This window comes from Periophthalmus magnuspinnatus, chromosome 3 (assembly GCF_009829125.3).
Source record: "Periophthalmus magnuspinnatus isolate fPerMag1 chromosome 3, fPerMag1.2.pri, whole genome shotgun sequence".
Lineage (NCBI taxonomy): Eukaryota > Metazoa > Chordata > Actinopteri > Gobiiformes > Gobiidae > Periophthalmus > Periophthalmus magnuspinnatus.
This window is the reverse complement of record NC_047128.1, coordinates 35,322,275-35,349,202: the sequence shown is the minus strand read 5'-3', so window position 1 is coordinate 35,349,202 and position 26,928 is coordinate 35,322,275. Positions and strand designations below refer to the sequence as shown.

At 42.7% G+C, this 26,928-nt stretch overlaps 2 protein-coding genes across 7 annotated transcripts in view; both read right to left on the bottom strand.

Annotated features, from left to right (window-relative positions):
• Positions 1 to 13,000, bottom strand: part of cbfa2t3 (CBFA2/RUNX1 partner transcriptional co-repressor 3) — a 39,259-nt gene extending 26,259 nt beyond the window's left edge. For 2 of the 6 annotated variants that reach the window (XM_055231478.1, XM_055231482.1), the window contains exon 1: positions 3,542 to 3,932. The gene's annotated coding sequence lies outside the window, so the exon portion shown is untranslated. Of the gene's footprint in view, positions 1 to 3,541; positions 3,933 to 12,780 lie in introns of those variants that run through there. The other 4 variants (XM_033987632.2, XM_055231473.1, XM_033987631.2 and 1 more) reach the window with 3 other exon arrangements.
• Positions 1 to 26,928, bottom strand: part of pabpn1l (PABPN1 like, cytoplasmic) — a 299,018-nt gene that overhangs the window by 29,285 nt on the left and 242,805 nt on the right. The window lies entirely within an intron of this gene.

Below are 26,928 nucleotides of genomic sequence, written 5' to 3'. Positions count from 1 at the left end.
ATAAAGACCCTGTGTATGTGTGTGGACCTAAAGGAAAGGGAGGGATTCATTATATCAGGTAGCAGTTGCGATATGAACTTCCCATTTATTCTGTCGCTGTGTGGTGGTTTGATTAAAACAGGGCTTGGTGCTACTGTAGATTAGCCCAGCTGTTTCCTGTGTCTGTCTCTGATCTTCCTACTGAGTGTGTTTCACATGAAGCGCAGGGCAGAAGGGGCAGAGGGACAGAACGGACGGGACAATGGAGAGAAAAGGGGTCAGAAGAGGGGCAAAGGTCAATGCATGGATGAGGAAGTGAAAAGTAGGAAGTAGGAACAGGAGGTGACATTGGCACAAGACGAGGAAGGGAGGAGGAGGAAGTGTATTCTTGTGTTTGGCTGAAACTGTCAATAATACGGACAGTTATCTACAAAATATACAAGTTATCATGTTGAGCAAAATGGAAATGGATAGTTATCAATGCCATAAAGAAACACAGCATTCATCTGTCGGGATTAAAAGTTACAATATTGAAGTATTTATGTTGTTGTTGTAGGACGTAGTGTCAGTGTATCTTCTATCGAGTATAAAAATATAAACATTTCCCTCTTGGTGTCAATAGATACATCCCGAACAAACAGCAGTCTGCCTTTTCAAACACAATATAAAATAACAATATGAGATGCTAGAGAAATGCTGTGTGAACTTTAATAATGCTTAATTGTCTTGTTCTACTTGTCAACGCGCCACGCTGTGTGAACAACTAGGTCACTTGAATGTTACTCTATGACTGAAGAATCCTTGTGAGCATGCTGTTGTGATTAAAGACAGTAAGAGTTTGATTTCTCACACACATTTGAGGTTTGGTTTGTACCTCCGCCCAGTGCTCGGCTCCCACACAGTGGCGTCAGCGGGCCAGTCCAGCGCTCCGAGCCTGTTCCTCATTCCATCAGATGTTGGGAAGCTGCTCTCCTCTCTGACATTCCCCATATCCCCCGAGAGGCCGGCCAGCCTTGTCACACTAATGTCAAACACATGTGGAACAGACTTAAAGGCAGAAAGGAGCAGAGCCACAGAGCAGGAGGCAGCTGGAACTACACCAGAGCTGCACCGAAGACAGGACTCGCTTAGTCCTACAACACGTTTCAACTAAAGTGAAATATTGCACTGTTACTGTAATAACAATCGTGTGTGTTGGCCTGCGTAGAATAACAAAATCTTACTAAGAATACACCGATGTCCAGTTATATTTTTCTTGGTTTCTTGGACCTTGGTCACACCTTCGATTCCCTTTTGCCCATCGCAATAAATGTCGTCAAAGCCTCGATATAAGACGCCGTATCACAGAGTTGTGCTGTTTCAACCTATGTCAAAATAAACAACAACATCAACCTGCGTTCAGCCTTTCTACGCCACAGCAGCAGAGCCATCAGCCACCTCCACCTCCCTCCATCTTCTTTTTTTCACCACTTCCCTGACAAAGCCATCACACTCCCTCTGTACCACTGACACCAGGCTGTACGCACCAATTTATCCACAAATATCTGCTCATTTCTCTTCACAACTGACTGATGGACAACACGCACGCACAAAAACACGCACAATACAGATGTAACAATATGCAAACAGCTCTCTGGACATACGCGGTCAGCCTGTGTTGACCGCCCAGGTGTTTGTGTGTATGTCTTGTGCTGACCACCTGACCGCGCTCGCTGTGCCGCTGCAGCTCCCGCCCACCACAAGGCCATCTGCTTCCCTCATTAATTAGGAGACAGCCGCTTTCACCTGCACGGCCCGCATTTAGATCACAATAATTACCACACAGACACACCGGGTGCACTCAACAGGCCCACACACTTATACAAGCAGCTCATGGATTCATTTCTCTGTAGGAACATACTGGAAATGCAAGAAGTTTAGTTTGTAATGCTGCAGTTCATTGCAAATGGTTAGGATCTATATTATAATCATTTACTAGGAGGTTGATACACATTACCTGCCTTTTTTTTTGTTTTGTTTTTGTTGTTTTTGTTCCCTGATGCGCACATACAGAAGGGTATTTAGAGGCTAAGGAACCACATTCATGAAAACTAAAACAATATATCATGTTATAGCACATAAAAGTAATAATGTCTGTTTCTATTTTTTAATATTTTAAATTTATGGGATGTACATATATAGCAGTAAATAGAAAGTCATGCAGAATATCGTGTTTACATATATCTATTGCTGGTTCAGACTGCAAATATTTGAAGGCAAAACACATGTTTGTGCATATTGTATGTAGCACGCGTGCACCTGTGCTGGATGTGGATTGAATAAACACTCCGCTCGCTGGAGTCATAATGAATGGGCTGCCTTTTAAGATAGCTACTTAATGATGAAGTGGGGACATCTGCCTGTGTGGGCCTATCTGCTGCTCCGTGTCTGTGGGGATACTGTATATGTGAGGCTCTCAGTGGTGATGGAGGCTGGTATAATGTGCGGTGGGGTGTCTGCACTGCGGTTTCACCCCTGCAACCTCTTATCCATTGTTGGAGACTATTATGCGCTGTTCAATTATTCAGATGATATTTACCAGGGCCAATTATACTGGACCACGTCCTGTGGAGAAAATGGCCTGAGTGTTTCACTGGGCGCAGGCAGGAGAGTGCTCTGATCAGGACCCTTCACAGGGAGTGTCCCCACGGCCACAGAGCGAGCACTAAATTATATACTATTACATCTATGTGTTTTTTAGATCATTTAATAGTAGTTTATTTTATTTCCGTGTATTCACAATGGCAGTTATTAAACTTTTTTTTTTATTCTCTGCATGTTCTTTACAGTTTCTACAACATGAAAACACAATTCAATGTTATTACTAAGAACATGTTTATGCTCCACCTCCACCGCCTCAGCCCAGGTGGAGCTTCACTTCACACTTAGCCAAGATTTAGTGTCATGGCTTTGTCTAAACAGCACTTTGATCATCACCACAGGGGCCAGTCCCTCAACAACAGTGTCAACAAGCAAAGGAAAAGAACTGTACTGTTATGGAGGATGTGCACATGGGACACTTACACTTTACTACAACTGTACACACTTTAGCCTCCAAACAATAACACAACTTATTTATACTTGGCTGAGGGGATGTCGTTGATACAGTGGAGTTTAATGCAGATAATGAACCAATGGCCAAACAAATAGGTTGAAAGTGACATATTTTTAAAATTAAAGGCAAAAAAATAAGTGAACCAATGAAGCAGTGGAGAATCTACATGAAGTTGATGAGTTTTTCTTTTTTCCTCATCCTGTGATCTGAACCACAGCCTCTGTGCTTTGACTAACTCCATTTATTAATGTCTGTATTTATTTGGCTGTAGATTGGTGTTATTTTATTATTATTATTGTGTAAATGTTTAGTTGTCACGTGAGCACATGTCCAGGCACAGACTCATTTATTCACATTTATAAGTTTTGTGTATAAATGTTAAAAGTTGACACATGTTAAATGTTGGTGTTGTTGCTGTGACACATGAGTTGATTTGGTGACTGCATGAACAGCTCAGACTGTACTCACTTGGTGAAGGTCGAGGTCAGGCTGAGGTAATAGCAGCGGTGTAATCCACACTGGAGTTTGTAAAACGGATTCTCAAACCGTCTCGAGGCGCATTTTTGGAAAGATAAAGCCTTTTAGAGCTACAGTGCTGAAGATTATGATGTAGGAGACACAGGTTGAAGCCACAGTCTGAAACTGTTCCTTTGGGGGTTTTCAGGTTTCCAGGTTTAATAAATTATGAGGTATTTCTCTTCTTAGTTTGACTCAAAGTGAAGGGGATAAAGTGGGTTCTTCAAAGCCCAGCTCCTGTATCCTTCTGTCTTTGGTTTTGTCTCTTTCAGCTTCTTCTTTTGTCTCTGTGAAAAATCACAACTTTCTCCGCGCATGTAATTCCTCTGTCTTGTTTTAACCATCCAAACACATATCACAGTCCTTTCTGCAAATGTCTTTTAGTCTTTGCTCAGATAAGTCAACAAATCGGCGAGTCCGAGTCCTGTGATCAGGGAACCGGCTCCACCTGGAGCGCGTCTGGTAATCCTCCTGCAACTTTAAACCGAACAGGCGTTTTGGCAGTTTGGCCACAGTCCCCCGCGCTGGAAAGTGCTCTAAAAACATCCAAAGTGTCTTGTTTGCTGTTGTCGCGTCTTCAGGACGCTCCTGCGCGCGCACAGACGCGCGGCTGATCTGTGTCCAGCCTCGACACGAGTTCACTTCTGCGGGACGAAACCAGGCGCAAACAAGTCGAATCGTCCGATCAGCTGATGTATTTTTAGCTTTTCGGTGCAGTTGTTTAGTCTTGAGTGATGAGCGGAGCTGGCGGGCCCAGTGCGCGCTCTAACCGCGGCTCTCTCCTCCTCCTCCTCGCGCTCTGTCCTCGCTGTAGCCTTCTGTCTGCGTTTAAACACCATCTGGAGACTCTCTCTCCCCTCCCTCACTCTGCTCTCTCTCCTCTCCCTCTCTTTAGGTACCACAGAATACAGCTGCGGACACTAAAGCACAGAAACAACTAAACACAGGGTTTGGAACATTATTAGAGCAGAATCAGGACAGATAAGAGCCTGAGTCAATCACAGGGACACACAGCCTCATCTGGGACTAAAATGATATGAATATGAGATTAATATTCATATAAAATGATTCAACTGGACACATTGTAGTTTATTTCATTTGTGATGAACAGGTCAGTGCAGGTCTGTGCAGACTCAGGGCAGGTAGGTCTGCACAGGGGAGGTAGGTCTGCAGAGGTAGGTCTGCACAGTAGGTCTGCACAGGGCAGGTGAGTGCATTTGTGTGTCACTTCCTCTTACTGCCCGTGGGGGGCGCTGTTTCCTTGTACCAACAGAAGGAGGAGCATGTCCCTTAAAGACAATGAGCTGCAGTCCACAGTCTGAGGGAGGATGACTTTATGCTGCATATTTATCTATGATCTGAACCAAAGTGCTGTTTCTGTGACTTTTCAAAGCTCGTCGTTTTTCTCGGCTCTAAATAAATCAAACAGTTTAAACTTGTGCAGTTATTTGGCCGTGTTTTTTGCTGCACTTTTAACAGATAGCCCACAGTTTACATAATTATGCAAACCATTTCTGCTGCACTAATATAATCTGACTTCAAAACTTTGGCCTTGATCCACAGAAGCACTTTACAATTATACAGCCAGTGATAAATGATTTTTAGAATATTTATGCTGAATGAAACTGTACTGCATCCACTGCACTGTACTTTTAGAGCTCTGTGTTTAATCTGCCCTCAGTGTCTCTGATACTTCACACAAAAGACAATAGAAATAAATCCAAACTGATAATAGCCACGTAAAACTGTTTTGTAGGTTAGTCACACATTTAGCAAATCAAAATGTGTGAAACGTGGCCAAAGACTGAGACAGAAGTGATTATGGAGATGCATTATGGGTATTTTACAACAGAGAGCCTCATCCAGTGTTATTTCTCAGTATTAAGTGAATATGTTTGTTTATTTATACAGTGTTTTTACGATGAACAATCTCTTAATATTGATCAAATCTGCTTAAATATTGTTCCACTGTCAGTCACTTTAGTTTGTAGCCACATAACATGACTGACTTATAAATAAACTGTAGTATGCATGTTTTTTAATGACTTTAAACCATAGAATTACGCATCGCTGAAGTGTATTTTTGCGTTTATGTTTGTTTTTACGTGTTTTTGTCAGTCTGGTTACACTGTACATACTCTAACTGCATCGACATGTTGTATCGATGAAGCACGATGGCGTTTAAATACTCCACACGGTCTATTCTGCAGAAAGTACCATGTCTAAGGAGCCTTATTACCAATAAATGGGGCCAATAGGAGGAGTTCAAAAGATCACCTGACGCAATTTTCTATTTGCTCAGCATTTTGAACAGAGAAATGAATATTATCGATCCCTGACCTCTCCCCAAACGTAAAGCGTGACTCAGAAGGCGTCGACTTTCTCTGAACAGTTTGTTGTTTACCTCTCAAGTAAAAGATTTGGAGTGCGTTCCTCCATAATACGTCTACTACTCCTCTGCTCCTGATCACTTTCTTTTTCTCTCCACAAACACAATGCACAAATATTGAAAAGAAAAATAAGGTTTGTGTTTGTGTGGCCTTGAGTGACAGAGGTTGGCGATGGGGGTTGCATCTGGAGAAAAGCACTGACGTCAAGGTGACAGCTCGGAGATTGACAGGATGCTATTCTCCTCGGGAACAGCGTCAGTCAACCTGTCACCCCCTCTGTACCTCTTCGTCTCAGTCCTCTTAATTTGGCCTTTTGTTGAGCGGTCACTGGGTTAGCTGCAACACTCCATGTGGTCGGTTTGATAAACTTCACAAAGAATAGCGCGAGGTGGGATGAACTCTTTGCACTATAATACACCAATTTGAAGCCCCTTTGATGCCATTAATGACCAGAACGGCGGCTTTGTCTCTCATGTTGTCAGTCCACACTCCCTCACCTTATTCTGGACTCTATTATGTCGCTGCTATCTCCTCAACGCTCTGTGCAAGTTACAAGGCACAGGTCTGGCCATTGTGTTTGTATGGAAATTTCTCTGTGTGTCAGAAGGGTTAAAGAGAGAAAAAAAAACGAGAACTTGCAGCATTTCCACACACATTGTAAATCCTTTCCTATAGTGGTAGTCACAGGCTGGTGTGTTGAGAGGAGATAAGGCCCCAGGCTGACTGAAAAGAAACCCATTGTATTACCAAGCTCCTCTCTCCTCTTCTGTCCTGTCTTATACAACGGCCTCGCTTGTATGGGCTGCCATTAAAGACATTGATGTTGGCCGCAGCTCAGTGAAAAAGGAAAGAACTACATCTGACTTGATTAAGGAGGAAACAAGACAAATGTTGAGGAGCTGTTGGCGCTCGTTTTGGAGAGGCAGCACGAGCGGCAGCAGTGACTTGATATTGTTCATTTAATCGTCTTTCACTTTAGTCATCGGAGGCAGGTTCGTGTGGAAATGCACCGTTTTATTTTTATAGAAAAGCATTGGTTTGTATCTGTGTGTGTTGTGTTTATTCAATGAAAGAAAATCAGAACATCGTTACAGTTTTATTCTAGTTTTCTGCATTAATCGTTCTATATTTTTACTCCAGATATCAAATAAAAAAAAATTAAAGATGATAAATATGTCCATAATCATTTAGATATAAAGGTGCACTATATAACTTTTCTCACCACTTATTTTTAAGCTATAAAAACAATTTGAAATCAATGCAATGTAGATAAGTTCAGTGTCTTACTATGGAACATCCAGGTAAAGGTGGAATCCTCAACTGAAAAAGTCAAACTCTGTCTTTCACTTTCACGTTTCATGAGTTTTAAGTGATGTAAAATAAAAATCAGGACCTTGTTACTACAAAAAACTACAACATTGTGATTCTATCTTCTGAATTGTCCTCTAAAGCGCGACTATAAGAGGAAAAAGTATTGTTACTAAAACCCAGAAGTGCAGTGTTGTCATGTGAAACCCAGCAGTAGAATAGATCTATTATGTCCATTGTAATATACGGCCCAAGAGGATGTTTTCCTACAGTAACATCTTGAATATACTGCCTCCCAGCCAGTCTGCAATGAACAAATCTGAATGTGAGAGAATATGGCGTGGTGTAACGGATCATTGACCCGCCCACTCAAGCACGCACTCACCAAGGCTGCTTTTACAAATTGCACCGCTAGACCCCTGACATTTTGTTTGTAATTGAGCAGCAAAGTGTCGCTTGTTGGAGTCTCTCAGACATGATGGGATTTCTGAATTTAATCCATAGAAATGCCCTCGACTTTCATGGCTGTTTGTGCCACATGACGACTCTAACAAGTGCACTACATAATAAGAGTTTACTGCGGCCATGACCGTCTGTAAAATTACTTTTGTACTTTACAAGAGCTTTTACACAAAAGCATGACATCGCTTCATTGTGTGAAGTAAAACAAATGGATCGTTACCTTGGATAATAGGTTTAGACTCTTTATTCTTCATGGAAAAGGGTGAACAAATTACTCTCCATAAGGTTTTTTTAAGTTACACTTTTTATACAAAGTTGTGTTTTTAGAAGTAAAGTACACAAGATACACTATAATTAACTTAATACATCTCTGATAAATTGATTTCAGTACAAAAAAGATATTTATTTAAATGAATAGTTTGGAAACAGGAGCATTAAACTTCAAATGAGGCAAATGGAGCCAAAGCGTCGACTTTGGGCCTGTGGTGAACTGTAGTTTTTTTCACTTCATGAAACAGTTTTATGTTAATCTGTTGTTGATTTTCACAATGATTTCATATCACTCTCACATTTCTAAATGTGGATGTCATTCTAACACTTAAGACAAAGAGGAACATTTCCTATTTTCAAGGGCGAGACTCAGCTCTGCACACAGGGTCAACACTGACCAACAAACAGACAAAGGAGGAAGTAGCACCTGATTAAATCGAGTGTTGACTCAAGAGCAGGATACGAGCGAGGGAAACGGACAGTAAAAGTCAGGTGAAAGCAGACGAACATCACGTGTCTGGGCTGGTGCATTTCCCCAGAGACAATATAAGTGTGAGAGCCGACAGTTGGTGTGCTGGAGCAGGAGATAGGGCGCACAGGGGGATGAGCCACTGTATCAAGTAGTGAACATCTGTTCCTCATAGAAACCACAGGGAAATACAGAGCAGAACTGCTGTCTCTCCTCTGCCCACTGTGCTCCCTCTGGCTAACACACACCTTATTACCAGGCCTCCTACACTGTGCCATTCACTTTCCATATTTGGCATTAGCTTCATTAGCTGATCCTGCAGCACAGCTGACCTCTGTCACCTTTATTTTTCTACCACAAACATCATGTTTATTCCACACCGCATAAGTTAAACACTGCATTTATGACTGAGACACAATCAGTTTGAGCTTTTAATAGAAAATCTGACCAGTTCTCACTAAATCTAACTTTAGATTTAGTTAAATTTTATCTTGTGGGTTACATTTCCAATGGAGTGACCAGATACATGGCCCTGTGTCCATGATTTGGTCAGAATATAGTTTATCACCATCAGTTTGTATATGAATGACCTGCCTGCAGCTGTAGGCCGTTATTGGGAAACGCCCCAAGCAGATAAACTGATAAATATATTAGGACATACATTTACAGTGAAACATTGGGCTCGTTTATGTTCCGTGTTTATCTCTTCATACAAATGTGTTATATACACAGCCATGTGCTGAAAAGTACAAATGCAAAGGAAGTAAATAATAACATGAAAAAATATACCCACAAACCCCTTTGCACAACGATGGCTCAACATGTGCCATAGAAATACATAAGAATATATTATAAAACATAATGACTTATCATAAACTGAGTGCAAAGTGAGCCTGAAGTAAAGCAGGTATTGAAGTTACAATAACTTGTAGGAAATGCTGTAAAGAATAGTCTATTCACAGCAACGGAGGATTAGGATTTGGTCCAAATTATGAAGTCTATGATACAGCAGACATGAGCCAGGCCTTTGTTAGGGATTCTCTGCACCTTTTCCCTCAAAGACCCTTGATTTAGTCCTTGCTCTTGCATCTCTCTCATTGCCTTGGTACTATCTGCTCTCTCTGTGCGGCTGTGTGAGCAGTGGGTGGCAGTTTCTTATTGTGAAGTGTCTGTGTGTGTGTGTGTGTGTGTGTGTAAGTGTGTGTGTGGATGCTGTGCTGGGCTGATAAGAGCCAGGCAGAAGAGCCAGCGTGCCGACATATTCTTGCCACTGTGGTTATCGGCCGCTGCAGCTGTGCCTGAGCTCTGCGACATCTGCTCCCTCACAGGAAGCCTCTGCTGAAACTCACAACGCCTCGCTCTCCCAAACACACGCACGTCCACACAGCTCCATAGAGTCTGCACACCCCGGCCCACTACACACCCCGGCCCACTACACACCCCGGCCCACTACACACCGCGCTACATCAGGTAAACTACTTGAGACAAAGAGTCGTGTTGACAATTGCCTCCAACACATTCTGATTCCCCTCTCTGAGCGTTTGTATGAATGCGTTCTTCGACTGGGTTTTATCACAGAATTACAGAGGGGATGCTTATGACTAAGCCTAATTATAGAGGCCTTATCACAGCAACGTTCACAAAGCTCATTACCGCCAAGAGACGGCAGGCGCTGCAGGTAATGCACTACGTGGTGTATTAGTCCGCCGCCTGGCTTAGACACTTTCTACATATTTAGAGTCTATAAAATTAGGCCTTTAATGTTTGCTCCTTAATGCATCTCCCTCTTCCCTTCAACCCTTCACTGATTTAAGTGGCAGGTTTTACCTAGAGGCCCTACTTTCAGTGCTTTAAGAATCAATTACATTTTTTTCCGAGTTGGCTTCTTTCCTCGCAGTCCTGGAACTATCCCCCGTGTGTTTGGCAAAAAAAAAAGCTCACTTCATTTTTTTTTGTGTTAATCTTCATTGAGTTGAAATAACTGAATCTGCATGTTTTACCAGTTTCCCAAATGTGAACGTGTACAAAAAACTAACCACACACATTTAAGAGAAATACAAATAGTTAATTGTTCTAAAGCTGTTGTCTCTGATCCAGGCCCTGAGAGTTCACCGAGCAGCACCAGGTGGACAGTGGTGTGTTTGGTCAGAGTGAAAGAAGTAATAAACGGAGGTGACGAGGCCCGGAGGCACCAAAGAGGAGGCCTTAGACAACACCAGGAGAGAAGGGGCAGATAAACACCTCCAGGACAGGACCAGAGCTGGAGGAGAGAGACCAGGGAGAGGAGGAGATCACTGAGGAGCAACTAAAGCTTTACTATTACTGTAAAAGAGAAGAGGGGAGATGGAGCTCACTCAAGTGGTAAAGAGGAGAGAATTGACCACCAAACTGGACGAGGAGGTTCATATGAGGAGTGTGAGAGTGAGAACTACTCTTCAGAGAGTGAGGACGAGGAGGAGGCGACAGATGAGCCTGACTCAGAACAAGTCCAGTTTCTACCTGCTGAAGAGGAAAATGTACAGGGTGTTCATAAAGTCTCCTGACAATTTTAAAATGGCGATTGATAAGATATATTCATTAAATGTAGTTATAATAGTTTTGAATCACATTGGGGTCTGCGTGTTCCTGTGTTCCTCAGTCAAACACTTCCAGACCATTGGATTGAAGGGATGGACCAATTCTGTGTCCACGTTCCCCAGATCTCACACCTCTGGATTGGTTTCTATGAGGCTGTGTTAAAGATGAACAAAGACACAGGACATTACTGAACTAAAGCCAAAGATACAGTTGAGATTGAACCATTGATGAGGCTCTGCTGCAGCGAACAGGGCAAGAAATCCAGTCCCATTTTGATGTGCTTCATGAGACTAATGCTGCCCATATACAAGAGACTTTATGGACACTGTACATCCCCTGGACCAAACTCACACTGTGGAAAATGTGAGAAAAACGAGCACAGCTAAGGCCCAAAGGATCGCCCAGTTACATGATGTAAACCAGTAAAACAGGTTCATCCAAGTCTTCTCCATCACAGTTTGAGAGACAGAGTGAAGAAGCTCAGAGGTCTGACTGTGCCCGAGTGTCTACAGAGACCAACGTGTCCCTGGAGCAGAAGCAGAGGGTCAAGGAGGAGCCAAGAACCCAGCTATAAGACTCAACACTTCAAATATGTCCCATGACGAGCAGCATTGTTCTGGACCATCCTCAGTACTGCAAAGTGGACAGAAAGAAAATAGAACTCCTGAGGACAAATCAGCAGACCTACAGTCGCTCCAGTGCAACAGAAATGGAGGAAGATGAAAAAGTCCAAACCTGGAGAGCTGCCTGATCTTCTCTAATCTGTAGAAACATCTGCACTTTTTCCCCCTCACCTGCCCCTGATGTTTCCTCACAGACTTGGAGCAAAATGGACTCATCTACAGACCAATGTGTGTTTTACATGCAGGGATTTTGTATTTTTTTGTACGTGATAATAGATTTGTTGTCTGGACCTATTGTTGAGGCGTGTGTTTTCACCTATTTTTGCCTTTTAGATGTTTGCTGAGATACAAAAAGAGATAAAAATATAATAATATCATTTGTGCTTCATGTGGCATTTAATAAATACGCATTGGAACTGACGAATATTTGTTTTATTAATAAATGTTTATGGATAAATCTATGACTACTCTGTGGTCATGACCGTGATGCACTATAAGCACCGCCCTGCACATGAACGTTTAAATGTTGTGTAATATCTTCAGAAGTGAGCACAAATACACAAATCCTGCTCCCAACTTGGTCCAATGTCACAATATTTCTCTAAAAAAAAATAGTAAAAGGTAAAAAAAACTGTGAGAAAAAAAGGAATTTCCCTCCAAAAACAATAAAACTATATGACATTAAACTGATATATAACTACATTTCTCCACAAAAACAAGCTGATGACCCCGGTTTACTGGTCAGATCTGTGAAGAAGCGGCCTCACTCACAGTAAGAGCACATATTTTCACAATAAAAACACCTGTAGTTGAATAAAAATTGCAAATAAATAATGTCTAAATGGAGTAAATGGAGACAAGAACAGTTTCACAGTGAACCTTTAAAACTGCAGTCCAGGGTCATACTATATCTAACCTTGAAAAAGTTCTCATTACTGTAATAACAAGACAGTTGGTGCAGCCGCTCTACAAAGAAGCCTCCATTTGCCCTTATAACGTGCTGCCGGTGCTAAGTCAACACAAACTGATTATCTGTCAATCACTCCGACTTAATGAGCAGAGCTGACAGCTGTGGGAGCTTCCATCACTCACCAGACTGCCCCGAGACTTCAGAAGACAGTCCTTCAGGATATCGCCCACTCCTACCTTCTCTGCATCTGTAGTGGGCTCCAGCGCTCAGGGGCAGGTGCGGGGGTCTGTGTGCACTGGCTCGGTCCCGGAGAGGTTTGTGGCTGATGAGCGTCACTGTGGGGACACGCAGGGCAAACGGCGAAGAGGAGGACGCCTTCTTTAGATGCTCCAGATGTACCTCAGCCGACATGTTGGAGCTTTGTCTCGATGTAATTCAGGTGGACAATGTGTGTGTGAAGGTAAAGTCCAAGAAAAGGTACGAAAAAGTTAGTCGTGAGGATGTAGCTTCAAAGTTTCCTGGCATGACTCATAGAAGAAGCATATTCTTGATGGTTTACTCTCTTAACTTCTCACTTCTGACTTCTGCATCCACTGAAAACTGCATAAAACCCATGAGCCTGTCCTGAACGTGCAGCGTGTCCTCTCTCAGTAGTACGTGCTCTGTGTGGGAGCATGGTGACGGTCAGCGTGTCTCGTGCTCTGGCTGAGGGGCCGTGCTCTGAGCTGTTCACTCCTCCCGCTCTGCTCCACACTCAAAGCAGAAGTGTGTGGTAGCAGTAGAGTGTCCTCCGGGTGCAGACGAGAGGAGCCTAAAAGAGTATTACTACTTCAAAATAATGTAGCTCAACGGTATTTGGGAAAACTATTAACTTTTGATGATTGATTTATAACTGAAGAGTGATCATTTAAAGTGAATGTAACTGGAAGGACAACATATAACACACAAAATCTATTACTTTCAAAGGTTGGACCAAACAAAGAGCCAAACTAAGTCATATTTAGAAAAGCAAATGCAAAAAAACACAAATATTAAAATGTGATACTGCAAACATGAAGCTTTTGTTCTTGTACATTTACTCACAGTGGGAAACGTAACCAAAACCTTTACTCAAGTAAGAGTAACATCAGTTTAAAGAAATGCAAAGGTACGCTGCTGTAAATTACTCTGATAACTACAATGTCCTTAAGTTACTGGAGTAAATGTAACCGATTAAATGTAACTGATAACCCCCAGTTCTGCCCGCGAGGCCAAGCTGCAGTGATATCTACAGACCACAGCAGGACCTGGACGCCCATCTGGGCTTCCTCTGCCAGGAACCAGCTGTGTCTGCGGCCCACAGACGTCTCGCTCTGCATGCTCTATTTAAGCTCAGTACGCCTCTTCCTAAGGTCATTCGCTCTGTGCACCTTGCTCAGACCCATTGTAAAACTTTTTACTGCCCCAAATTCAGACACTTGCCTGTGTGGTTTGGTAGGATTTAAAATTATATTCACTGACATAGAAGTGTGTGAGCTTAGGTTTAATATTTGAAGCATAAATGAGTCAAGAAGCTCAGAAATGAATATAATAAATTGGAAGAAATGCTGCATTTTGACACTAGGGGTGGGCAATATGGCAAAAAATGTTGGTGTGAAAAACTGAGCATGTGCATGAACGAGTGCATCACAAAGTAGCACATCATAACAGGTATGACATCACGGTTTTATTTTTACACATCGCCCTGCTCTCGGTGACACCATTAGCACTCGTTCGTCGTCAGCCGCTGCCCCACACACGCTAAAAGACTGCTGTCAAACAAGTGACATCAAAGTTGCAAAAATAAACTTTACAGAGTCACAACAGCTGAAGGAGCTCTCATGTGAAACTCGACCAACACTGTTGCTATCGCCTCCTTGACCTCTGACCCCTGAGCACTCATTAACCCCTAACCCAAATGAACCGCACAGTCTGAGAGCAGCTCTGGTCCAGCGACGACAGCCACCGCACGCAGCCTCACTCAGTCACAGTCAAACACGGAGCCGCAGAGGCAGAAGTGAGAGGGGATGTAGCACACAGATGTGCAGGGCCTGGCTGAAACCAGCTCACAGATGGTCATGAGCTCAGAGGAAGTGAGACAAACTTCTGTTGGCTTTTCTAACTCACAGTGTGGAGGCGGACAGAGAAGTGACTACTGAACTCAAGTCAACACCAACAAACTTCAGCTTCAGAGGCTGGTTCAGGAAAGGAAACAATAGGATTTCCCCTCAAAAGCATTTTTCCCTCTGTAGGTTTACAGTAACAAAACTAAACTTTTGCGTCGGCTAAAATTAGTCTTCATGTGTCATATCTTTATTCAGAAAAAAATAAAGGTGCCAAAGTGAATAATGTTTATGAATTCCTCTGACTCAACGTGCAGCAGCCCCAGTGACTTTAAGCCTGTGCGTTGCGGTCTCAGGAGAACACGCTGTATATTTTGTTCCGGCATAAAAAAAGATGTTTACTGAGAGACATTTGCTGCTGTGGAGTTTCAGGCAAAAGGTCCCGGTGAGTGCACGACCTGAAACGCTTTCCACGTGTTCTGACAAAAAATAACAAATAAAAAATGTCAGGAACAATTTGAAAATGTATATTTGTGTAAGTATTTTTCCTACATAGTTGCATTTATGTGTGTCCGTGTGTTGTAGAAATCTGATGCAGATTTCTACAACACGGATTACAGATAAATGTCCCTCCTGCCAAAGCTCGTGGGACATAAACATGCACATTTCCTCTGCGTGTACCTGTTAGCCGCCCTGCTCAGACCCCTCCTCTCCAGTGTTGGCAGCTATAAAATGAGTTTTGGGGAAGAGGAAGATAATGATTCTCCCATAATCACCAGGGGCAGCTCTGGTTGTGGCAGGTGCTATCACAGAGGCGACCCGGTGGTGCCTTCTCCCCTCAGATAAGGTCAGGGCCACGGTGGGACGGGCAGAGGAGGGAGCGGGGCAGGGAGGACGTTAGAGCCCTCCCTTATCTCCCCCCAGCGGCTGCAGGCTCTGGCTCCAGATGCGTCGCACCAGAGCATCCGTGTCAGAGAGATCCTTCTATCAGCGACACACAGGCACCCCTCACCAAATACAGGCCTGCAGGAGGACACATCAGGGCTTCATTACCTCTTTAAAACTGCAATCAGCATGCAGTAGCAAACACCCACTTTAATGTAGCACGAGCCCGGACGAACGGGTCAGCTCGTGTCATGAAGTTGGGTTGTTCTAGAATCGATCCATCTGGTCTGGTTGTGTGCACTGGTGATTTAACATTTGTGTACTTGATTTCCAAACCGTGGATGAATAAGGTAATGTACTTACTCTCACAAATCCTTTATACTTCTGCAGGAGTCACATGCATGAACATTCTCTCACGTGCACTGTTTTAGAAAAGCTTTTTCAGACAGTGCAAAAGTAAAACACTGCCAAACTTATTCAGTGGTTTGCAATCGATAAAGTATTTCACAGTTCTGCAGAGAGCATGCATCAGTGTGATCTTATCACAAAGTGCTGCTAAATGTGCACATTTACAAAAATAAAGTTGGGTCTCCAGACTTAATGCCATAAATGCCATGACATAAATGAGTAAAAAAATCTGTCTCAAACTCTCCCTGCACCCGCCCTAAAGTCAAACACTTATCAGATCCTGTTCATTCTTAATTCTGACAGTGACATGTGCCCTGGACAAACAGCAGAGTTTATACATTCAGTTATTTCCCGTGTTTGTGCGTCGGGTTTCAGTGTTGTAGTGTTTTGGTACAGTGTTGTCTTACTCTGCCTCGTTGTTGCAGGACACTCCTGAGCCCCTCGCAGCCTTTAACAGTAGGACGTGATATATGATAACACAACATAGTTTAAAACATAAAGTAAAGTTAGGGGCACAGGCCTCGTCTTCCTCGTACAGTAGCAGTGAGGCATGTGAGAGTCAGGGACAGTTGGCGTCTGGTGAGAGTCGACCATATGGTGAAGCTTCTTGTCTGTTTCTGAGACACCTGGACACGACTAACAACATGAACTCTTCAACCCAACAGCAACTTACAGCAGATTTTATACACAGCATTCAGTTAGAAACCTCAAATATTGAATGTTGTGAGTCTAAACTTTTGACTGGGATTTTTTAAACATATTCAACCAAGTCATAAGTTTGGACACACGCTCTTGTTCAGTGTTTTTGTTTTATTTATTTTTACCACTGTTTCCATTTTAGATACAAACAGAAGACATCAGATATATGAAGTAAGACGTAAGGAATTATGTAGTAAAGAAAAAAATCAAATAACTGTAAATATTACTAAATACTAAATATTTTTCGACAAAGCAAAGGGTAGATACTTTGAGAATATGAATTTGAAAAAAACAAACAAAACCCAAACGTTATGTTACTTCTGTTACATACATGTTACTTCATATTTGTATTCTGAAATGTAAAAAGTAGTAAAAATAAATAAATAAATAAATAAATACATAAATAAATACATAAATAAATACATAAATAAATAAATAAATACTTGAGTGAGAGGGTGTGTCCAAACGTTTGACTGGTTTATAGTTTATTCATATTTATAGATTTATAGATTTATAGATGTACATGTGAAATTATTCCAAGCAGAAAGTCCATGAATCCACTTTGTAAAATGTTTGTCTGGTGTCTCAGTTGTCTCATTTGGAGTTATATTACCAACATGAGTCATTCTGAAGGATAAAGCAAGGACATCTGCTCCTACAGAAGTCTGACAATATGGCATTGTTTGGGCGCTGACAAATAAAGTATGTTTCAAGTCCCCCAAAAGATGTTTCTTTGAAGTCATTAGAAACGTGGAAATTACAACCCACTCGTTTGAATTCTCCATCAGTAAAATATATTTGAAGACTATGTAAGTCCAAACTGGGAGTTAAAAACTTTTATTTCCAGAACTAGTCTTACAAATGTTTGGAATCTGTGTTTATGTATATTGCATTTTCTTAGTGCTGAAAGGTTTTATTTCTTAAGTGTTTGGTTTGAGATGAGTTTGGACCCACCGTACTTGAGTTTAGTCGTTTATTAAATGCACAAATAATGAATCAGACGGATCATGGTTGAAAAACGGCCCCATTTCTTTGATTCTTAAGTCTAAACCGTCACATTTAACCTCATTCGATCTCTCTCAATAATCCGCTCGTGTATAATCCTATAAATTAAAGACACGTTGTCCATTATTGGTTTAAACAGCAGATGAATACGCCCGTGGAGGCCTCTTCACCTCCTCTGTGGTGTCTTTACACTTCACACCTGTTTGGCACCGGCAGCATCAGAAAACCTCCAGATCTTAACAGAACTCTATAAGTTAAACCATCCCATCTGTCACAGTCCGACTCCACACATGCACTGCCTTTCTTATCCCCGTACAGCAGCACACTTGGCGCTCATTCAAGAACTGTCAAAGCGCACCTGCTAAATGAAGCTCGTTCTCACACAGGCGCTCACACACGAGTATAAAGTACACGTAGTACAGTAAATACACACAACAGGCGGTGTACATATATACGTGCGCTCTCACAGTCGAGTTTATGCTCAGGGATGTATAAACTGACTGGATTGATAAGGTCACAGGTGCTACTGTTAAAATCTACCAATTTGTATCAGTGTTTTAAGAAATTTTAAGTGTGTACTCTTCAACTTTTGCGGCGGAGCACCTGCCATATGTTTGTCTCCATGGAGATGTTCTTTGCTTGGCACGTTTCGCAGTGTGGATGGCATCTTTTTTTCTCCTACAGGTGTTTTTATTCCTCACATACATCTTTTATAATGTTTTTTAGAGCCAGAATTGAAACCTACACCTCCAGTTTGTATTAAAGGGACCCCCACAATCGAAATGTGTATCAATCTGAGTGAATAGATGCATAAAAGTAAAAGAATTAAATATACACGTTTCTATCTCCACAGCTTTTAACACACAAGAACATACAGAAGCACAAAACTCATTTCAGCTCACATCTGCCATCAATGCACTAATTGTACTGCTAAATTAATTTAAGATAAAGAACAAATATCCCATTATAAATCCTTATCTTATCACGTCCAGCCGTATTCCTGCTTTTTTCCTTAATGCAATATGACATTTGATGACAATCTGATAACATCTTAAAATAAATGAAAAGTGAAACAGAATCTGCTGCGAGTGATCAAGTGATAATGTGATAATAAAGTCAAACATCGCAGGTTTATTCTGCTTTTGTCCACCTATAGGACACAGTATATGATCTCCATCTCTTCTGACCCCCTTAAATCCAGCTTCTCCCCTCTCGCGGCTCATGCACAGGCGCAGAGCTGCTCTAAATAGGTGCCACTGTGAATTGGAGACAGATGGAAACGAAGGATCCCTGCAGAGTGGTTCCCCTGCAGCTGTGCAGTGTACCCGGTGCCAGGGAGTGATGACAGCTCAGCGAGGGGCACCAGCAGACACATATGCACACGTACAGACGCTTACAAGGAGTGCAAAGGTGCCGAGAGGAGGGGTGTCCGCTCCCATCGCAGCCTCCAGGAATGTGAAAGCAGAGATTTAAGTGAGGAGACAAGCGATAGACTGCTATAACACGACACCTTTACGGCTCTATGACAACCAGTACACAAGTCAGGCACACAGCTCAGCCGTCTGTCTGGAAGTTTGCACTTTAACACTCAAAATGATATTCATGTCATGTTTCAATTCAATAATTATTTATCATCAGTGCCATGAATCTAAATCCACTGAATTAGCACATTTTATAAACACGGTTGCTGTACAAAAAAGTACACTTTAGCGCGTTTGTATGACGAAGCCACACTACTGATGTTGGTATGACCTTCCCACCCGTGATAGTAGCCTAGTAGTAGTAGTAGTAGTAGTAGTAGTAGTAGTGATGTGCCTAGGAGTAGGACTACTGCTCGTGTGTAATGGCAGGGCTACATCACCGTTGGTAAGTTGAGCCCACGATGGAGCACTGACATGTGTCATTTACCTGAGATCCTCCACGTCCAGGTCTGTGTCTGAGTGAACTCAGCTCAGAGATCTGGAGACGCACGACTTGAGTCTCATCTTTATGCACAGATGGAGGTATGTACCTATAGTTTACAGCTGTGCACACGGCAAGAAGCAGCTCTGTGTCGCTGACAGAAGCCCACACCTTCAGTAAAAGAATCAGATATTTAATAGCACCTACTTCAGCCGCCTGTGGATCCTCTCTCTGATCCAGCGTCTGTCTGATGCTCTTCTGCTGTCACGGTCACGTAGTAATGTCCTGTGCATAAAGTTGACTGGTCACTCGTGTCACGTGACAGTGGTAGGATGGAGCGCGTGGTCAGACGTTCTACACAGCCTACAATGGATGTTACATTTGGATGAATAGTATAAATCAAAATGAGGCTGATGTCGTGTTGGTCCATGTTTTCCTCCTGGAGCAGTGCTGCTTCAGCCCCTGGTCCATTGTCCAGTGAAGTTCATCTGTCCAGGACCAGTGCACTGAGCACCTGCTGCTTGAGATGGTGGATAATCTCTGCCTTTCTGAGACCGAGTGTCAGAAGCAGAGAGGTGATCACTCCTGGAGGCTGCTGGACAGAACGACGTGCTGTCTCTTTGGCACAGCGGGGCTGAGGATCACCCTCATGGACAACTCTCTGTGTTTGACTCACTGCAGAGAGCGAGGGTTTGGTGGTTTACTGTGGACACTGTTGTTCATGGGACTTGTGCACAGCTGTAGACTGGGATGTGCCTCTGCCCATAAAGAGGGTGACTCGAGTCATCTGTCTCTTATAGCTTTGAGTTAAGTTCACTCAGACCACAGGAGCTCACAGCGCTGACACCCACATGTCACTGCTCCCTCCTGGGCTCATCATTGGTGATGTGGCCTTGCCATTTACGCATGAGCAGTAGTCGTACTCCTAGAGGCACTAATTCTACTACTACTACTACCAGGCTACTGCTACTACGAGAGGGAACAGTCATAACAACCTCAGCAGCATGACCCACGTCTCACCCCACAAAAGTGCAACAGTACAGATCCTCCACTGATGCTGTAGTTCTTTGTTTTACATATCACATTATTTTATGATCATTTTGTATCACGTTTTAACACAATAGTATCATATAACCTCATGATAGTATCATATAACCTCATGATAGTATCATATAACCTCATGATAGTATCATATAACCTCATGATAGTATCATATAACCTCATGATAGTATCATATAACCTCATGATAGTATCATATAACCTCATGATAGTATCATATAACCTCATGATAGTATCATATAATCTCATGATAGTATCATGTTAAAATGTGATGCTGCTGATTTGTGGTGAAGTACAGATGTGTCAGTCGTGTGCTGCCGTAAAAATCTAATAAAAGCAATACATGAATAAAATAAATGGCTTTTTATGATGAAAAAAGTTTTGAATAAATGAAGACTCTTTGAATGAACGAGTACTTCAGGAACAGCAGAAAACGCAAATGAAAAAGTACTATCAGCAGCAGATAACTGTCTGACTCTGCACATACAGGACAAGTACAACCGTCCACTTCTCTGTTAGATTTTGAGGATAAATTTGCTCCAAAATAATATTTTCTTTGTAAAACAGCACAAAGCATCATATAACTTTAGTTTGTACTTGAACAGAATGTACAACACACATGTGCGTTCTGTTGGTCATTTGTTTCTCATTGGATTTCATACAAATCTATTTAATATTATCAGTGAATTTCTTGACTTCAGTTGTATTTTTGATTCACACTGATATAATGGACCTGAAGAGAACACTGTACTTACCTAATCACACTCACTGTCCTGACTTTTCTGTCTCCTCAGCTAAACATGAGGCTATTAGGAGCCTTGTTTAGAGGAGCATGAATATGGAAGTATCTTATAGCTACAAGTGCAGTAATTTGTGCAGAAGTCAATAATCCCAGTCACTCGGAGGTGCAGAGGAGCCAGCACTTTGTACCAAAAGTGTGTGTGTGTGTGTGTGTGCCGACTGAATTTACCTGCGGCTAATTAGTCTTGTCTGGCTGTCTGACATATTGTGCTCGGGGTCATGTATATTTCATGAGTGGAGGCTTCCTGTAAAGGTCATTGTGGAATTTTTAAATGAAGAGACACCTGCTTTATTCATCACTTATAATTGTATGAATTATCAACTCTTTTTCACTAAGTTTGAACTCAGTCGAGATAAAATGCACCACTGACTAGAGCCAGAATTTGATGAATAAAGTATGTTTTAGCAGTGTTTTAGTATTACAATTTGCAAGTTTGATGTCGTTAAGCTTATTTCATCGTTACCAGACACTTTTGGGTTCATTTTATGGGAGGTTAGTCCTGGCAGAGTTTCAGAGCTGAAGGCTTTTTGCATACAACAGTATGTAAATGTTTAGGCTGATGCTTGACTTTGCTGAGTGGAGAGAAGCTATGGAGGGCAGCGTGGGCCAAAGAAACTGTCAGTGTGCTCGTGCTCATTAGAGCTGTATTTTACACATAGAGGAGAGTCCAGGGAGTACTTCTGTTTGATCTGCTTTGCATAAACCAATCCAATGCAACCCGGCTTGTGAGAAAAAATCAATTAAATTCTGTGTAATTGGACTGACAGTGCACTCCAAAGTAGAACAGCAATCAATATTAAAAATGAAAAATGAAGCTAAAGGCCATCTCACTCCATTGATTTGCAGTGAGAGGAGGAGGAATCCAGATATTATTGCCACATAGGAATATGAGCTATTGAGCTCCATAATGTTGTTATTGTCTCAGTATTGAAATGGATAGGCTGAAAGTGAGCATAGGCTGACAGCGCCAATTAGAGAGCACTGATCTGTAAACAGACCTGGGTCACATTGTACTCGCAAATACTTTGTTTATTTTTCTGAAGAGCCAGATGGAAGATATGCCGATGGTTTATATTCACTTTATCACCAAGTGCAGTGAAGCTGTGGAGAGACACTGAGGTTTAAACACATAACATCATTTACTTCTTTAGTTCACAAGGTCATGTTGGACGGCGCATCAACACGTTCATTGTCTGTTCTTGTTGATTGTCCGCTGCGTCTCTCACCTCAGGTCCATATATAAAAGCACTTAAAGTTGAGGTGATGTTCTGATATTTCTATGTATGTGCTGCAGTGTCACAGGACTCTCTTTGCACCTCTGTCCTGTCCTGCCTCTGGTCTTATCAGGGCCGGGGCAGACGCTCTGATCCACGTTGCTAAGCGCTGGCTGTATGTTTGTTTGCTCTTATCCTCATCACCTCATGGCACAGAATGTGGCACCACGCGCCTCCTCGCGCCTCCTCGCGCCTCCAGCCCCTCAGCGAAGTCTGTATGCAGCCAAAAGATAAAACAAAACAAAAAAAGAAAAACTGACATGAAGACTGCACTCAGGAGAGGCACCCGTCATCACTAAAGGAATCTGTGTAACCTTCCCCAAGGAGACGAGGAGAGGAGGCAAGAGAGGAGGCTATGGAGGAGAGGAGGAGAGGAGGAGAGGAGGAGAGAAGAAGAGGAGGCTAGGGAGCAGAGGAAGAGAGAAGAAGAGGAGGCTATGGAGCAGAGGAAGAGAGGAGGAGAGAAGAAGAGGAGGCTATGGAGCAGAGGAGGAGAGGAGGAGAGAAGAAGAGGAGGCTAGGGAGGAGACAAGGCTAGGGAGTAGAGGAGGAGAGAAGGAGAGGGAGCAATGAAGAGAGGAGGAGAGGAGCAGAGGAACAGAGGAGCAGAGTAAAGTTGCGTCTGTGGTGCAGGTGTCTAGGGAGCAGGGGAGGAGAAGAGGAGAGGAGGCTAGGGAACAGAGGAGGAGAGAAGGCTAGGGAGCAAGGAGGAGAGGAGCAGAGGAGCAGAGGAGCAGAGTAAAGTTGCGTCTGTGGTGCAGGTGTCTCAAGGTTAATTGTGGCTGGGTCAAAATGACTGATCTGCTGCTAAAACCAGGATCTTTCTGTTTTAGTCGTTGCTGCAGAGTCGAGTTACTGCTCCACACCTGGTTATGGTAACACAGTCTTTGGGGTTTTGCATCACATCTGGCGCCTCTGGGCTGGTAACATTCTTTTTTTTTGTGTGTGTTTTTTTGCAAAGTTTCTATTTATATTGATTCTGCTTGAGAAGTCGCCAAATGTGGGAGCACTAGTTTTTGTTCAGCACAGTATATATCACTGAAAAAACAATATCATTTAGGTTTAAGCTCAAAACATTCATGTATTTCATTGAATTTTGCCACTGATGCATCAATTTTGAGACACTGGGGTAACACAGATTTAAAGTTACATCTCTTTCAGGTTAGAAAAGTACACATTTTATTAACTTATTGCCAGTATCAGTCAAAACATTAAGTGAACGAGCCACTATTCTCTTTTAATTTTGTACTTTTTGAAACTTAACTTCATGAGCCACACTAGAAAGTTTTTCACCTTTTCTTTTGCGCACAGTCAGTCTATAAAACCTCATCTTGAACTTTATGTCACAATGAAGGTCAGGACAAAAATATAGCATAAAAAGCCAAGAGTCAAACTCAGCTCGATAGGTTTTTGCCAAATAGTGAGGGGGAGATGAGAGACAGCCCGTTGCCCGATGGAGGCAGAGGAGGCGGCCGTGGCACTGAGTAAATAGTCAGCGGCTCTAATAGGAATATCAAGCCAGTGAAAGGTAAACAGGCTTCTCCAGGCAGATACAAAGGGAATGTGGCGGCTTTGAGAGCGCTGGAGTACCGGCACGCCACTGTGGCACGGCGATAAGAGCCCCGGGCCTGCCTGCATCCACCAGATAAGGCCGAGCACTGGCATGTGTCGCCCCTGATCCCAATTTCACAGTCAATATTCATCCAGCCCGACAAACAAGCAACGTTTAAGATAAAAAATAAATATAGAGTCCTTCTGCTATTACCTCCCGTTTATTAATCTGCACAGCACCCACTGGCTTTTAAACAGTCGTAAACACCCGAGCCACAGCCTGCGCCGCCCCTCCCTGTCTTTGCCTCCATCACTTCTCCTCTGTATCCTCCTCCCCCTCCTCCCTCTTTCTTTCCTCCTCTTCTTCTTCTTCTTCTTCTTCTTCTTCTTCCTGCACATCTGGGGATTTGCATGGCTTGCCGTATTCTCCAGCTTTAGCCTCAGGGGTGTGGGCCTCTTTGTGTCTCGCTGCGTTTTGTAGATGGGTCGTTGTGTGTAAGAGATGAGGGGAGCGCACCTGTGTGTGCATATGTACGTGATACTCAGATAGGCTTCAGGTGCAAACTGCATAACCTTATGTATTTGTAGGTGTAATGTGCTGCTTTGATAGAGGAGTTTAAATTGAGGGTGCAAAATAACATATGGAGCCACAACTACACAACGGTGGGACAATTAGTCAAAGGAGCTGGGAAGCAAAATAAGGATTAGTCACATCTCTTCATCACTGGTTTACTTAATTTAGCTGGATTTTAATTGGTATTGGAAAAAAATGACAATGTTTCTTTTTATATTTAATCAGATCAGGCTTAAAATGACAAAGGGCAGTGATAATTCAAGCTTTAATTCTTCATACTGTACATTTTCTCTCTGTGGTGAGGCTGCTGCACAATACCTCAGGTGAATAGTGTTTTTCATGTATGTACCTGTGTAAATATGAGCACACACACACACACACACACACACACCCACACACACACACACACACACACTGAGCACACACACATACAACTGACTCTGGATCCATCCATAAATGAAATGAAACTGATTTGACAAATTAAATCCATCACATTTTAAAACCTTGAAGATTACAGTCCTGTATTTTATTATGGTATTGGAAAGGTGCCCAATAAATTTAAGATTAGTGGATTAAACGGCTTGCTAAGATTGATATTATTTTGAAATGTGGGCCTTTAGCTGCAGTGGATGTGCCAGCTGGGCTCTGATTACCATCTGCAACAATCACACAGAGGAGTAAACCAGAGCTGTGCTGAGCGTCTGCGCCCAAACCCGAGACTCAAAAACATGCACTGACTCTGAGAGCACAGCAAACATTACATCTTTAATGTCATGAATATAACATTTTAATGTGTGACAAATGTTTATCGCACGACGTGGAGAAGGCAAAAGTACCGTGTTGTTCATCGTTGTCATATTTGTGCTGTGTCCTGCGTCACACTTGACTTCACGCTCTTACACTTGGTACATTTTGTCTCCTGTCTTGTGAACATGACCTTAAGTGAACCATTGGTCCAGTGGCAGCTCTCACTTAGAGACATTACACTTGGTTGGTTCTATTGAGTGCTGCAGCAGACTGTAATCACTCTCTCTGCTCCTGGACACTGCTGCTCATCCTCACCATTACACCTGACCTGCTCCTCACAGCTCCTCCCTCCTCCGCTGTGGCCTTCTCCTGCCCTTCTCTCTCCTCTCGCAGACCTGTCCGTGCCCGGCCAGCTGGCCATATCCCTTTAAATCTGGCCCGAGCTGAGCCGCTGTCTCCAGGAGATTACTGCACACTCTCCTAGGCTCCACAGATGGGACAGACAGGCTGCCAGCTGGCACAGGGACACCCACTATCCCCCTGGAAACTCGCCAACAGGCCTGGCTCACAGCGGCGCGCTCTGCCCATTCACACTACAGCTAACCCTGAACTTTAATATTTTAACCATTTTAGATGGAAAACATATTGGACTTCCTTTAACTCCATATGAAGCCATTACCATTGAACTTCTCGAGAAACAAATGATATAATAAATGTTTGCATATGTTTAAAATGTAAACACAATACAAACTTTTAAATGCAGTGATGTGTCAGAAGAGACGAACATCACAGTCAGGACCATCTACAAACCAAAAGTCCAGTTTAATGGCCCTGGAACAACAACTTAAACCACACAAACTAAGCCAAGAGTTTTACTGTCAGAGGATTTTTGGAAATCTGCAGGTTAGTAAAAATAAACAGTACTGTATAATGTACATTGTACTTTTGACACACAGACGAGTGTTTGAGTCTTGTGGACGTCACCACAGACTCTGCGCTCTCGATTGTTGGACGGTGCCGTATCATGGCTGTTTGGCTGTGTTGCTGTTTCTCTCTGTTTACTTGCCACACATAGGGTATTGTGTAATCTGTGAGAAAGCTGGCCTTATGCCACACTTGGCTCTTTCAACATGCAGACCATGAGAATGTGTCAAGTGCAGCAAAGCTGTCAACACAGCTGCACCCAGTTCAAGTGATCAGACTAAAATGCTCTCGTATCTGTGCACACACGCTGCACTCTTTAATCAAGCCTCACTCGTCAAGTCTCACCCACAAATTTGTATTCTGTTTTATTATTTATTTATTTTTGGAAGATTTAGCTGAGCCTATTTTCCAAATTCAAA